The 16,174-nt window shown below is 46.9% G+C and overlaps 1 long non-coding RNA gene across 1 annotated transcript; it reads right to left on the reverse strand.

Moving 5' to 3' along the window:
- Positions 1–2,253: 2,253 nt before the first annotated feature.
- Positions 2,254–5,738, reverse strand: LOC146201516 (uncharacterized). The gene is made up of 2 exons (XR_014703546.1): positions 5,264–5,738; positions 2,254–5,168 (listed from the first exon to the last, which is right to left on the reverse strand). It is a non-coding gene; the product is annotated as an uncharacterized LOC146201516 (long non-coding RNA).
- Between the last annotated feature and the right edge of the window lie 10,436 nt (positions 5,739–16,174).

Raw genomic sequence — 16,174 nt, forward strand, 5'->3', positions numbered from 1 at the left:
CTCCGATATGGGCCTTGGGATCCGTCGGGAAAGCCGGACTCAGATGTGGTTGTAGCAACAACATGGTAGCCATATGTAGCCAAATCGAAGTTGGTATGAGGTGTACGTGCGAGGTGTAAGAAGTATGTACTACATACTGCATGCGTGAAATGTGAAATTACAAAGAATAGTACAGTGGCAAGAATAGTGCCTAGAATGGGTGATATACTACGTGATGGCATGATGATAGGTTTACGTGAGTTGGACCGCGGCAGGGTGGCAAGCACGACCAGAGCGCAAGCGCATGTAATCGCGGTGTTGACGGCCAGCCCGCGGCCCGCACGCCCGCTCATTTGGTCCTCGTTATTATGTGGATTAACGTCTACGACGGTCGTTATGTAATTATGTAGTTTTGATTCTTCAAAGTTTCCTCACTTCCATCTGTGATGAGATGCGTCACGTAACGCATCGCTTTCTGCTCGCATTGAGGTTTGGTGCTGCAAGTTCTACGTAGTACAAGCGGCGCTGAAAAAGCTGGGCACCGCCGGCGTGTCTCTAGCCCAAGCATCGCGTCATTCGTGTTTGTTGTACAACTGGAGGTGTGGTTTGTGCTTACCGTGAGATGCTGTGATTACGGATTACGTCCTACTAGAGTGCTGTGTGAGACTACGAAGAGTGCTGTGATGAGTGCGCCGATGTCCGGACGGACATCAGTGTGTCCGTTTATGATCGGCGATGTTGCACGTGCATGTCAGTGTTTATTAGGTGCAGTGGTAATTTATTTACACGCGCTGTACAACAATCAGACGAAAATAAGTCATCGACAATTTGTTAGCCTGTACTACAGAGCTCAAAACTCGGAAAATGGGAATGCACGATGCAGTTTTCGCATGTTGGAGTGCACCGAAAAATAAGTGCCCAGCCCACACCGCCGGGATGCGTATTACTACAGGTGAAATGGTGAAAATAGCTGCCTGGCACAGCACCTTTCTAAATGTTCAGGCTTTGTACTATTGTTGAAGGCCACTTTATCATTAATAAAGGAACGAATATGCTTTATGTGTTAATGACTAATGCTTTTTCAACATATTATGTTCATTTTTTTTTTCGTTTTTCCTTAGTTTCCTTTGTTTTTCATGCTAGACAAACACAAATAGTACACTTTTAAACTTGTCAGTCCAAAGCTGAACATGAATATCTGCCATGCATGTGACAGCTTTAATGCTAGAAAGGTTGACATGTATAGCATGTACGTACACGCTGCGACATCTTAGTGGCACGTTAGGCTACTTGCCCCAAGGTCGTGATGTTTAATACCAGTGATGGCAGTCGCACTTTGGTGCAGGTGAAATGCAAATGCTTCTGTTTTCTGCAAGATGTCAATTCAAAGTACAAAGCCCAGGCAGTCAAATTAGTCTGGAGCTCTCCACTACGGTATTCTTCATAGCTACATATGTCACTTTAGGATGTGAAACCCTACATGCCACAGGTAGGCTGCATTGTTTTTTAGATTTTGTAACCTCTCATCTATGTTTTGCAACATTTGGCTAATTTTAGTTCTCAAACAGTTGTTAAAGATGAAACTGAAGCAGTTCTTGGCATGGTTTCCTGCTTGGATTAATTTGCTAATTGCAGTTCTTTGAAACTTGCATCAATGCTGGACAGTTCAAATAGCAGGCAGTTGAAGTACAGAAATGATGTGGATCGTGCATTTCAGTTCTGACAAATGGAAAGTAACGGTCCCCTCCTTGCATGCATAGGTGCCCTTAGACAAATACATACTGGGGTGTGTGATTGTGACGCATATCATGGGTCAACAGAAGGCCATGTGGAGCCAGTGTGATATTCTTCATGAAGGCTAAAGTAAAATTGTACAACAGCTGCTGTACCATGCAGAAAAAAATTGATCATTTAGTGTATGATTAACTGACCATGAATAGCATCTTACTCAGAGTATGATGTGATATATATCTGGTTTAGCATCCCAAAATAACTACGGCTATGAGGAACACAATAGTTGAGGGCTCCGGTATGATTTCGACCATCTGGGGTTCTTTTACATGCACTGACACCGCACGGTGCATGACGGCCTATTGTTTCGCCTCTATTAAAATGTCTCTGCTGTGGCTGGAACCAAATCTGCATCTTTGGGTTCAGCAGCCAAGCACTCTAACTACTGAGCCAGCACAACGGGGCCAAGTATCAAAATGCATGCCATTACATTTCTTTCTAGCCTGTGGTTTTCTTCACAGAACTAATGTATACAAGGAAAAGTAAACAGCAAGAAAACACTAGTTTTATTGCACATTATATTCACATTTCAGCAAACATTCTCTAGGAAAAAATTTCTCATAATGTTTTCATGGAAACCATGAACAAAACAAAACAATGCACTTACTCCACTCGAATTATTAATGGGCAAGGTTGCATCTATGCTACTACACTGCGCTTATCACAAAACCACCAGCCCCATCTGCTTTGGCCAATCACTTGATGGAACTAACGGAGACAGATGTCGCACACCACAGACTGGTCGTCTCGCAACATATCTCTGCATATGTTGCATTTCAATTTCATGCCTTTCCACTTAGTTTCAACTGTTGCCAGCATTACTAGTCACCCATCTTTTCTGAAATTCGTTTTTACGCTGTTGGGATCAGCATCCTTGTTAACGACGGTCTCTGGCATTTTAGATGCTATCATTTTCACATCTTCCTCATCTGGAAGAACGAAGGAAATGACAAGCTTTGAGCAGACAAAAAATTAGGGAGACTCCTAATCTCCACCTGTAAGGGTATGGTGTGCCAGCGTTAATGGTTCTTGTCTGCAGATCCCACTGTGGATTCTCGTTAATTTACATGCCCTTTGCTACAAACATTACTACTAATTCCTTAATTCATGTCTCTGTTATCTCAGATATACTCATTAGCATATGGTCGTAGGCTGCCCTGTTAGGTGATAGACAACCTAGCATAGACCTCTGTAAGCCTCAACCTTTCTTAATTGGAGCTGAAACGTTGAAGCTGAAATATTTCAAATATAACTTTGTAAGCTTGGCTTAACAGCTCCTGCCATGTCGTGTGGCCTCGTGACATTTGGCTCGTGGCACTTTTGGCTTGTGCACAGGGGTCATCTGTTAAACACTGGTTAACATGCATGAAAAATACATTTTCACACAAACTGGTGGCAAATGGTCAAGTGGTGCACTGAAGATTCTGAAATGTATACCTATATTCATGCAAGGATCGCATCATCACATAACATGATCAAGAGTTCTATCAGTACCTGTAGTTACATAGCATACCTATATTCATGCAAGGATCGCATCATCACATAACATGATCAAGAGTTCTATCAGTACCTGTAGTTACATAGCATTTCAATGCCCATTAAAGGACCACCTCAGACAATGGTTGTTGTTATCTCAAGACCTGTTCTAACAGCGTACTGACGCCATTCCACTGAGCGATGGACATGTATATGCATACCCTAGATAGCTCATATTGTGGATCTCATTTATTTCTATGACTTCCAAGGAGTTCCTGTCGTCAGAAACTTTATGAAATCGGGGCAGTAGTCTTGAAAGGTGATGAAAAGAAATAACCAGGTTACCTTGACGCAATGCTAAATTAGAGGGTGAATATGCTGCATGAAGATACCAAGAAGCTTGTACAAAGAAAAGTGAGAGTGAAATGGCAGGATTTTTGAAACATTGAAATAAACTACAAACTACACTTGTCAAACCTGTCATTAAGGAATGGAAATCATGCAGTAATCAAAAACGCAACATGGAAGCCATTTTAGGTCATCTTCACAAAACACATACCCACACCTCACACACAGCTTCATACTTATGAAAGAGGACAAACCAATATGCAAGGAGTGTGGAGATGAACTAACAATAAACCATATCTTACACATGCGCCAGAGTCGAGAAAAGAGGAAACATTTTGTACAATTTCCAACAGATCCATTTCCATCCCAGCATGATCCTAGGAGAGACGTGCAAATTTCCTGCATTTTTGGTTTCCTAAAATGTTCCTAAAAGAGCTACATCCTAAAGAACTTTTTTAGTCATTACACACAAAATAAATACATTAAACCTTGTTCTTGGTGCATGGCAGCATTAGTCGCTTAGGCACCATAAAAATCAACACAATGCTGTAAGGTATACCTTGGTTAGCTATGTTATATGAGACAAGCTTTCGGCCTGGTGTGGTCCTTATTCACGTGACAGCGCTGTCATGAGGGTCTATGTCCCAGCGATCGGAAAGTGACCTATTCCAATAATTTTACAAACTGAAGGTGATTGTACAGATTTCTAAAGACTGGAGTGCTCAACTGTTTTATCAACGTCCGCCTGCTTTGACAGCCTGGAGTGAAACTGTTGAAGAGAATACATTTTTGAACATTTAACGCGTTTCTGAAGGCGTTGCTTTCAATTACGGGGCCAACAAAAAGCAGGTGAATGTCAAACGCCGCCTAGATAGGCTTTCTAGCAAGACAGCGGTGTAGCGTGGAAAATCGCTCCGCCGATCCATCGCTGGCGCCGCTGACTTGAAAGGCGAACTGTTCAAACTTATATAGCTACTGACCACACCTGAAACACTGAATTGCGCATGATCAAGGCAGAATTTCTTTAACACTGAGCACTGGTAGCTATCGATTTCGCGCCCAATATTGTGAAAATCTGTCCTCTCTTCGATCATTGATACGTCCACGGTTGAACATTTATGCGCCTCGGGGTAGGCCAGCCGTGGGAACATGGATGCGTGGTTGTAGCAACGATCGCTTGCATGGCACACTCTGCAAAATTCCAAGAGTCAGCTTCTTCAACGAAATGTGCAGCGCACATTTTCTACCGCGTACCTAAGCCCGGCGATGCATGCATATCGATCCCGATCGTTTCAAAGCTGCGCGGCCGTTCAGTCGGGTCACGCTAACCTCGAGCATGCGGGGGTTTAAACTACATGTACACAAACTTCAACGACAAGAAAAAGATGCAGCCTAAGCACTTTAGTCAAGTAATCCCCTATATACCAAAGAACATTGCTGTTCACAGGGAATTCGGATCATTCACGCTTCCGGCTTTCCGGTTGTGCACTCTTGCGGTGCGGTGCAGTAGGTCTTCGCCTCGACGAGTCGATGTGCAGGCCTCTAGTAGATTCGGCATGTCTTCTGCCACGGCTCTGAGGTAGAATTTAAACGAAGAATTTAGCTAAAAACATCCTGTTTCCTCGGTCTGCATGTGAGGAACGAGCATAATGCCATTTCACATACATACTTTGGACTGCCGAATGTTCAGCTGCACGACGAGGTGTGTGTGTGTTGTGCCGGCGCTAGATCTTCAGAGGTCGATGCTGGACCTAAGACAGCGTAAATGCTAGGAATAGCTCGCTCGCATTACGGGCAGATCGAGGTGATAGTTTAGTGCGAAGCGAAAGCTGCTCGTGAATGTGCGTATCTCGATGCCAGCTGGTGGAGCTGGTGCAGTACGTAGCATATCGCCTGCAGCTATGTGCTTGACAGCGATGTTTGCCGTACACAACCCTAAGTGAAGACCGTGATCTATGTTAGAACGGATACACTCTTCGTAGCACCTCATCGAGAGTCGCGGCTAGCTGATATCATAGAGGATGAGATCCATTCACGCGTAGCAAGCGGAATGGGGCCGCGTTCGACGTGCATATAGCCATGAGCCTGTATATCGACGTCCGCCGTATCTTTACGAGAATCGAATGGATCCGTCGGACGTACCTTTAGACACTTCGTTTGTTATTTCTATAAGCGCTGATTAGAGCACAGAAAGAACACCGATTATGTAGATATATTACAGATTACTAACGGTTTATGGTAAACTCTGTTATGTATTTATAAGCACGAGCTGCAAAATGTAACACATGTTAGTAAATAAGGTTCGTAAAAAATAAGGTGTTCCTAAAGAGGCCTTAGAAAGCACAAGCTTTGATTCGCATGTATACTGTTTTTCTCCGCGTGTTAGTAGCGCTCCTCGGCACCAGCATGTATTACCTTACGGGAAGAACGAATGCAAAACACCACGCTTCGTTTTAAACATTTAGTACAAATCTGTCATCTGGACTATTTAAGACTGACCGCAGGAAGAAGAAGCGTTGAAGGAGTTTCAAATAGCGATGCAAAAATGTCGCGCTGCTCAAAAGGGACACCCAACCGTGCATGGCGTCTCCAGAGAAATGTAAAGGAATTTCAGGGATCAGTTTAAGCACCAGGAATAGGTAGCCTCTTTATCAAATATCGTACCAATTGCACAGCTTGTGAAAATAGCTCCATAGAGCACCGCGCGCCTCCCCGTACCCCCGCTACCTCCGCGGCCGCTACCCGCCGAGCGGCGAACGCGTCACCCCTGTAGCACGTCGCGCCCTCTCGCGGAAGTAGGTGGCTGTTATCGCAAAAGCGGGCCGCTCTCCGGCGCCGGTCGTTACACTGCTCAATATTGCTCTATACCACTCCAAGCCTCGCGGCTCCGCAGCCGACTGGTGATGATAAGTAGGGTTAGCACCCATAGGAGTACATGGAATCGAACGATTCCAAAGCAGTTTTTTCATTTTATAGGGCACCTATGATGTCTTTATTTGATGACCATCCTAGAACAGATCGTGGAAGTATGAAATTCATTACCGAGGTGAACACCGTGAAACGTATGGGTGTGCGTTTCGGGAAGGCGACCCATAGAAACACATAAACAGAACTTACCGCAACATTTTTCTCGTTTCGCGGAGCATCAGAGGTGGTGGCCGGTCGTTATCCTTGTCCAGCGCTTTGAAGACGTGTGTGACAAAATATGCTGTGTCATTGTAGAGGCAGTCTACTACTAAATATTCCTTAATGATCTAGATATGTCGTGAATCCGGACACCCCCAAAAGACTCACTGCACGCTCAGATGTAGCGAATCGCGCAGTTTGTTTACAGTCTGATATGCTGCCGCATGAGGTAAATTAGCTTGATAATACCAGCGCTCAAGTGATACATCTTAGACAGAATTGCGTATATAAAGCAGTTTCCGAACGCCGTGCGACAATAAGGACCGAACGAGAATCGCGCATTGAAGCAGACGACGGCGCAGATGGTGATACCCACCGCGGCTGCCTCCAGCTCCTGAGCGTCTGCTAGCGACAGCGCCGGTGGTGCATGGTCATCTGCAGCTGTGCGCAGTGAGTTTATCGTGCTGTGAACAGTTCCTTAAATCGTCAGACTGGCAGCGCTTGAAAAGGAATGTAGTGTGCGCTGCAGCAATGTCGGGCTACGTGAAAAGCTTGTCGTAATCGGATAAACAGCGCTACAATGAGAAGCTGTACATTGGGGGCGTTGTGCACCTGGACCCATTTGATGTGCCTGAACACATTGAGAAGTCCTCCGGACTGACGCCGGCGCTCTGCCACCATTGGGCATGGTAAACATTGTAGTGTATCTGATTTTTGTTTATTGTCCGAGTCGCCTCACTGCAGAGATCTTCGCTGAAGTCGGCCATCCGTTAATAAAAAACTCAATGAACTTGGCGCTTGCTGAGTGATAGCCAACAGTACGGAGAAAGTAAAATGCATTGTCCTTCTCAAGGGAAAACAGTCCTACCTTCCTGCGTGTGAAGTCGTTCTTGCGACAGACCACACTGAAATGTTCCTTCACATACCATGTGGTAGCACTTACAGCTAGGCAATCCTTGTATGCGAAGCTTGCCAGCAGAAAAGGTACTACTGAGCTTTGTCTTGAGTTGTGAGGCGCTCCTTTCGAAGAGGCTGAGAATTCTCGCTCTCCTTATGGATGGCGTCCACGTCTGCATCCGTTGTCATAAGTAACGCACCTCAGCCGCTGTCCCGTAGGGGCTGCTTCTGCTTGTGTACGGTTTCTCTGAGACGGGCCTTGGCGACATCGCTTAACAGTGTGAGGCGGCGTCCATTTGCAGCGCTTCAGAGAGCTTTCCATCCCTGAGGACAACAACAAAGTGGTCGCGAATCATTGTCTCTTTGAAGCTGCCGAAGTCGCACCTGTCTACAAGTGCGTGGCTGGGACTAAGTGGCCGAAGGACCTGCTCGGATATTGGCATTTTCAGTGGAAGCAAGGGCTTTCGTATACGACATTGCAAGCAGCCACGAAATAATTGTCAAACTTCTCCTTGACGCCGTTTTTCTTTTGGCGTCGTCTTCCGACGAGCCGAAGGTTTGAAATATCGTCCTCGCTTGTCTTCCCATAGTGTAAAGGTGAATCCGGACTTCAGCTTCCTCGCTCCGTTCGTTCAATCCCGAACCGAATCGGTAGTCGTCGAATGCTTGCTATCCCGCTGGCCACTCGGATGTTCTTTCAAATTTGATGTGTGATGGCGGCTCAATGGCAAAGATTCTGGAGGAAGACAGTTTTAACCCGTCACCTGGCATGCTGATGTCACATGTCTTTGCAGAGAGATTGACAGTGATGAAAGATGGCATGAGGTTACTTTCCTGACACTAATTCGGAAACTTCCTACACCATGTCGCGTCACAGACGAGGCAGACGCGAGGAACACAAGACGTCTCATCTTCAAATCCAGGAAAACCCAGTTTCTTGTCCGTAAGCCCTTTTGAGTGATGACGTCACCGGTCAGCACGAACGCTGTTCTGGACTTGAGAGACGGGCGTCGACGCGTCGCAGAGCACGTTCAACGGAACGCTCGATGCAACGCCACAGGCAACCTCACGCGGGCTGCGTCAGTATATTGCAGTTCGGAGGCCAGGAGAAGACGACGTTAACGATTGAACGTGACGCTCGCGGACTGTTGAGCAAAGAAAAAGAAGACTGCGCATGGCTTTCTCGGTATTCCTAGTATTCTACCCATACAAACCATCGGTTCATCTATTAAAATTGTCTTTGACGACATATTCCCGAATAATGCTAAAAACTTATCATCCGTTATTCTAAACGGATTATTAGAAGACCATTTAAGAAGTATTTCTGCTAGTTTAGTTGTAGCTACTGACGCATCTCAAAGTAATGAAAAGGCGGGTGTGGGTATATATTGTCCACATTTAGACTGGTCTTTTTCTGTCCGGCTTCCGGACTTCACCCCAATTTTTGAGGCGGAGTTTCTGGCGGTGGTACTCGCTTTACGAAAATTAGACTCCTCTTTTTCTAAAGTGGCAGTAATTTCCGACTCTCTATCCTTGTGTTCATCTCTCTCTTCGTCGGTGGATTCTGCAATAGTAAAAACCTTTGTCTCCCTGATCCCTAGACATTTGAAGATTGTACATATGGTATGGGTTCCAGGCCACAGCAATGTGACTTTAAATGAATATGCTGACAATTTGGCAAAAGAGTCCCTTAATGGCCCCGTATTATCTATCCTTCCGGCGACCGCGTACATTACCGCAGCGAGGTTTCGAAGAAACGTCCTATTAAATATGAAAAATGGACATCTTTTAAGATCTGATGACTACCTGCATCTAAATTATTCTTGGAATAGAAAATTATGTCATTCACGGCAACTTGAGATTTCACTAACAAGGCTGCGATGCCGTATCCCACCTTTAAATTTCTATCTTTACAGGTCTGGTTTGGCACTGTCTCCCGTCTGCGCATTTTGCGGTGAACAAGAAACATTAGATCACTTTTTATTGTTTTTCCGCCGCTTTACTACGCTGAGAAAGCAGTTGATGGAAAGGCCATTGCAACAGCTTGGCCTTAGTTTAAGCAGCCCGACATTGTTATCATTTGGCGCCACAATCCTTGGGCACAGTCACAGGTCTGTGTTAACTGCCATGCAAAATTTTTTACTGGACTCAAATCGTTTGCCTTGCTAAATATTTAAACATAACTTGCTCTAAAATTGTAGTGTCAATCTCCCGTGAGTGTTACCACTTTTCATTTTATATTTCACTTATCTCCCGTTTTGTTTCCTTTGCTCTACCCCTCAAATATTTTTTTTTATGCAAGTATATTAAAAAAAAAAAATTCTTTGCTACCCAATTCTTGGCCGATCCCCCTCTGTGGGTATGTGCCATAAGTTATTTGGACAACAACAACACGTCATCACCTCGATCGGGAGCCATGCCTACCTTCCTAGGTCCGCTCCTTCCCGGAGGCGACAGGTCCTGTGACTGCTCGATTCGCGCAGCCGATGGTTCCATGTTCAGGGTCAACCGGTCCATCCTGTGCACGGCAAGCCCTTTCGTTCGGGCGGCGTTCGGCCCGGAATACGGTTACCCAAGGAGCTGCTGCTCAAGGGTGTCCCGGAAACCGCTCTGGGCGTCCTCCTCAAATGCTACTGTACAGGCGAGGTAAGTTTGCGCTGGGTTCAGGACCGTACAATGCGGGGAAGAAGCACAACCAGGGCTGAGACTGAGCTTTTAGGTTTTGCAAGCAGCTACCTTAAAAACCTACAGTCGGCGTGATGGTAGCGCTTTCCATCACCATGCACTTTCTGAAATGTCACAGAGATGTGTAGACATGAAAAAAAAAGGAACCATTTTATTAAAAAAAAACGTCGTTCTGTTTTCGTGGAGGACAAAGGAGGGAAAAAAATGAGTGGGTCTCTGATATATCAGTTAAGAGGCGAATGGCGAAAGCCTACCTTCTGTCATTTGCCTTCTTATCGGCGTTCGTTGCAGTGCTACATGCAATCTTACAGGAAAACTAAGGCGCAGTCTCTGTCACTTTCTCCGGCAGGTGTGTGTTCGGACGGTACACCACGGCTCCTGTCGTGTGGCGTTCCTTGGTGCGCGTTTAAGTGTGGGATTGCAGACGAGAGGAACGCTAGCTAATAACACATTTCTGGGAATCTCGCGGAATATGACAGATCTCGCGCACAGATCTCGTGCTCGGGATTTCGTTCGATGAGCCTACAAAGGTTGTCGCCTTCAAAACTTGCTGTGGTTTATGTCCGGTTAAACCTAGAGTGTCGCGAAGGCTTGCACGCACGGTTACACGTAGTAAATCATTTTATTCTCGCAGCTTATTCACCTCCTGTTAGTCGCCCATTTAGCTAACACATACATAGCGACTACCCCAGATACTGTTGCGGCAGCTAATTCTGAAATAATAACACACGACGCATCTGTCACGCATGTTAGATACTTCGCATCTGTAGCTGCTGCGCATTCGCATCGCGCGCAGCGAGGCTGTGTAGTTTGCGCCGGCCGAGCGGCGCACAGTTCCTTCGGCGCAGCGAGGCTGCGGAGTGGGCGGCACTGGTGACGCAACTCTAACGTCATGCTTGGTGCACCTGTTGCTCAGAGCATTTGCAGCAGCGACTCCGCGTCCGCACGGCGATGTTGGCTTTATATGGCGAATTGAAGCTTTCGCTTCGGAAGCCCAAAATTGCCTAGTGCAATTTCATGGCAATTTGACTGTGAGCTTTCAGTTTGTGTTCATTTTTGGATTTTCAAGTCGCCAGACCACGCCACGGCGAAAGAGTAGAGAGCAGCGGCCACTCTCTGTTCTTACGTTTTTATGCAGCTTAACGTTCCAAAGCTACATCGACTAAGAGGGCTCCGTTAATTTCGAATACATTGAATTCTTTAACATGCACTGATATCCGAAAGCGGATGGGTGCCCTGCGTCTCGCCTGCGCCGAAAGTTTACCACTGCCGAGATCGAACCCAGATCTCTTCAGATTAGTATAGCCGAGTGATTCTGTCATTTGAGCTAGCTCACCTTTAAGAGCTTCGTGCTTCGTGAAAGTGGGCTTAAGGGAGGTCCCATGGATGCACCCGGCTGAACACAACGTCTAGTGTTTTACCTTGCGGTTAAGTCGAACAAAATGACGAATATGCGGGTGCGCGATGAAGGCGGCACAAAACCAAAAAGACTCATCGCGATGACTCGGTGGTTAAGACACTCGGCTCGTTACCGGAGCACCCGGATTCAAGCCCCCACCACGACGGCCATGTTTCGATGGAGTCGAAGCGCAAATCAGTAAGTTAACATAATCAGGTATTGACGCGGAAATGGGACCTCCTGACCCTACTACTCCCCCCCCCCCCCCCCCCCCCCCCTATCGACGCGTCTTCCCACACTGCCAAGTTACACAGAGCTACCACTCGATATTCAGGTGTCCAGCATCATCGAACCGCTAGTGATCTTTCTTTTTTTTCAAACGTGCCGCGTGCTCAGCGTCGCTCTATGATTTTTCTTCTCGCTTCGAAGCAATCGCCTGCAATTGCGCGGCCTTAGGAAAGCAGTTGCGGCCGGTTGCGGCTTGTCACCTCCGCGAGAGGCTGCATAATCGTTGCGTTTTCGGCAGGGGCGGGCTGTGGCGTGTACCTCTCAAACGGATCGATTTCCGCAAAACGCTTCCTACCTTATTCTCGTCTTGCCACGATGGCGCGGTGGTTAAGAGGCCTGACTACTGTGCCAGAGTACCCAGGATCGGTACCGAGCACCGGCAGCTTCGTTTCAATGGCGAAACGAAGATGCATCCGTCTGCTATGCGATGTCAGAGCACGTCAAAGATCCCAATGTGGTCGAAAATACTCCGCAGCCCTCCACTACCGGTTCCCTTTTCCCTCTTTTCAATTTCACTCGCACTTCCTGCTTTCCCTTACGGCGCAGGTTAGGTGTTCACAGAAACAAGTGACAGCTACTGCGTGTTGCTTGGTTCCGCGAGTAAGAGATACTGCGCCTTTCCCTTACAGTACACAGATTTCAGAACGCCGGTGAACTCTGCTGCATTCAAAGAAACGACAGGGAGCATTCCACTGAGACACGTGACTGGCAGCTGAGAAGCGAAACCGGACGTGGCTGGCGGCCATCTTCGATCGGAGTTACACACTAATTGGCTCTAATAATTTACCTCATAAGCTCACATCAACCATTCTGTCACTTGCACATCTTTTCTTGACGCTCTATCTGATGGTACCATTCTTTTTCTATATATGAACTAGTTCCTCTTTTACATGCTTCGACAATGTCACGTCCATGCGAAACCCGCCTACATAGCCATACAATTGCTTACATATATATAAATATTCCTAGAGCACTGCAGCATCGGCCGTGGAGAAGTGCGAAAGCCTGAGGGTTGCTGCTGTACATTGCCCCGCTGTCTTGGTGCAGTGGTAAAGGTGCCCGTCTACTGTTCCGGAGTACCCGTAACTGATTCCGATCGCTGTCGACTGCGTTTCTATGGAGGTGAAACGAAGAGGCCTCCGTGTGCTGTGCGATGCCAGTACACGCTATAGATCTTCAGGTGGTCGCAAAAACTCCGAAGCCCTCCACTATGACACCCCTTTCTCTCTTTCCGCTCCCACTTCCATCTTCCTCCCTTTCATCACGGCGCTGTTCAGGTGTCCAAAGAACAAGTGTGACAAACTGTGCCCTTCTTTTCTTGTTAACCAATTATTATTAACGCTGCTGCGTACGTCGCGAGCCCCTTGTCGAACAGAACCAGCGTTTCGCTGAACGCATTAAAGGGCTCTGAGTTCCTAAAATTGGTTTACAGGAAAGGAAAAACGCCGTATCTTTCACAATCAAAACCTCGCTGACACATCTCGCCGACGTGAGATTTTCACCATGAACCTAGAAAGGTTTTCGCCCTAATTGATTCACAGAAAAGGAAAAGCGCGGTTCCTCTCATACTTGTTTCTGTGGACACATGAAAGCTTTTTAGGGTGCCATCAAACCACACGTCGCGACCAGAGTTTCGGGTAATGGGCTGCTGTCGCTTTAGAGGTTTATTAACAACACCACCTCGGATAGTGGTGGAGTGAAAATTCAGAACGATGGTCACGAGGGACGCCGGCCTAATAAGAAACGGACAAGCAGCGCGTACGAGTGCTCCATGTACAACCGTCTGCTTATGAGATAAATGCCATGAGCTGACGCCGCAACGCAGTGACAGACAAAATCTCGGAACACCCTTCGAGCTGCATCCTCTTAAAGGGCCAACGTCGAGCGGCGTTCTACGCGCGTGTGGCAAGGGAGGACGCGGAGTCCTCAGAGAGCGATCGGTCGGTGCCAGTATGTTCTGTTGCGGCGCCCAGATGAAAGGAAATCGCTGCTTGAATGTTGCCTACATCCCCTCAAGGGCACCGGCCGCGAGAACTAAAAGCATTTTATGTTTAAAAAGCGGGCAATATGCAAGTACTGTAATAATAACAATGATAATAATGATTGTTTTACAGGGAAATAAAGGCGCTATATCTGTCGCTTTTCGTTTGTGAACACCTGAACCGCGTCGTAGTGGCTTCTCAATACCTTCAGCGCGGAGCTTGGCTGACTCGAAGTGCACGCGAGTGAAGCATGGTGTAAATGATTCCTTGAAGAATGAGTTCGTTGAGCGGTTCTCTTAACGGATGGATCCATGGCGAGGCACACATAAGTTTCTCGCTGCTCAGCCAACAGAACTGTTTTAGTGATAAATCGCAACAGGCAAGAGTCCTCACACTGCGTTGTACGGCGCTGGTGAGATGCGCAAGTGAAAATCCTTGGAAGAGATATGATAGTGGCATTAGTCCCGGCTTGACGCATGCACTAGCAACTGTTGCAACTAATTGGCGCTTGTCACATGCATTTGATACAATAGTCACGGACTAAATTTATTTATCCGCAGTCTGATAGTCATTCGTGCAATATAGGTAATGAGTCCACGCTCTTCTAAACGTGTGTTTATTTTTGCAAATTTTCAATTTTCGTGGGAAAAACTAAATATCCCTTTTTTTTTTTCAACTGAACTGAAAATTTACTCATATTTTGCCTGTCTCTCAAAGTAATAGATTTGACAGTGCTAGAATGACAATGCTTAACAATGCTTGAAGAGAGCTTCTAAGGATCAAGTTCGCTCAAGAAGAAAGGGTGTGGATTACCAAAAAAAAAAAAACTGTTTCTGCGGAGGCGTTCCGTGTGACAAGAGCTGTGGTGTAGACGTGAGATTTGAAAACGAAGTGTTCGTCATTTTCAGAACGGTCAGGTGTTCCCCGGAATCAGATTACTGGCTCGCGGCGCTATGTAGCCAGCCTGCATTACGATCCCATGAAAGACAACATTCTCTAATGCACAGGAGGCGCAAATCGCGAGAAACTGTTTTTACCAGCGAGAGAATTAACTCTACGGTAATTATTGCTGTAGGTGCGCATTGACAACGACAATGTGACCTAGGTGCTGGCCGACGCCGATATGCTGCTTATGGATGAGGCGCGCGACCTCTGTCTGGACTGTCTTCTAAACAACATAGAAGTCGACAACTGCCTCGGCATGGCCACACTAGCGGAGGGCCATCACTGGCGGGAGAATGTTTTTGCAGGTCGACGATGCGCAATCACGTGACACATGGGTGACGTAGCCTACACGTCACGTACGCGTATCTCGCGGAGTCCCTTTTTTTTTTTTTTTTCCTTGTAAGAGGAAGCGCTCGCGGCAGTTTTGTTGAGGGTTTGTCCACACCATGGCTCCTCCTCCAACACAGTCTTCTCCCCTCCCCCATGGCTTCAAGCAGTAAACAGAATTTTCCTTCCCCGGGGGAATGAGTGAGCGCAGATTTTGTGCGTTCGCAGTTTTTGCTTTCGTTCTCTTTCTTCCGGTGGTCTGGCGGGGTTAGGGCTGGTATTCGAAGCGACGCCGGGACTTCAGAGTCGCGAGTCTGCTTCTTCGCAGCGCGTTGCAGGGATTGTGATTGCTTCCTCACTACAATGAAAACCTTATGCGGGGCCTCAAATATATTGAGTACCTGCGCATCAGTTATTTGCACACACACGCGCGCCCACACACATGCAGCTTTTTAGTGGCAAAAAGCAAACAACTTTACAGCATCTTACGGCGCGTAAACGTTGATTTTGGAATTAAGCTGTTGGAATTAAGACGCTCTGCGAACGTCAAGGAAACGAAGCCGAAGCACTGGGTTTAAGACATGACTACTCCACGGCTATCTGCGAACCACAAGGGAACCACAACCGGGTCTAGACGACGCGACGGTGTCGAAGGATTTTGAAGGGCAAGGTGAGCCAGATAGCCATCGGCGGCGGTGCAGGGAAAGGGCAGGCAGGAGACTGATAGGCTGTGTCAGACAACGTTGTATATTTGTGCCGATATGTACCGTTGCGAATAGTTTGCCAGTTGTGCGAAGTAGAAAATGAAGCGAGCTCCACCCGCTCAGCGCGCAGCACTTGCCAAGAGGGAGCAGGTGAGGTAAATTCTGCCCGCCAAAGTACTTGGCACCTGCAAGGCAAGCAAAGCTTCTGCTTTAAAACAGACGGGTAT

Source organism: Amblyomma maculatum, chromosome 1, assembly GCF_055883805.1.
Source record: "Amblyomma maculatum isolate TAMU_Amacu chromosome 1, ASM5588380v1, whole genome shotgun sequence".
Classification (NCBI taxonomy): Eukaryota; Metazoa; Arthropoda; class Arachnida; order Ixodida; family Ixodidae; genus Amblyomma; species Amblyomma maculatum.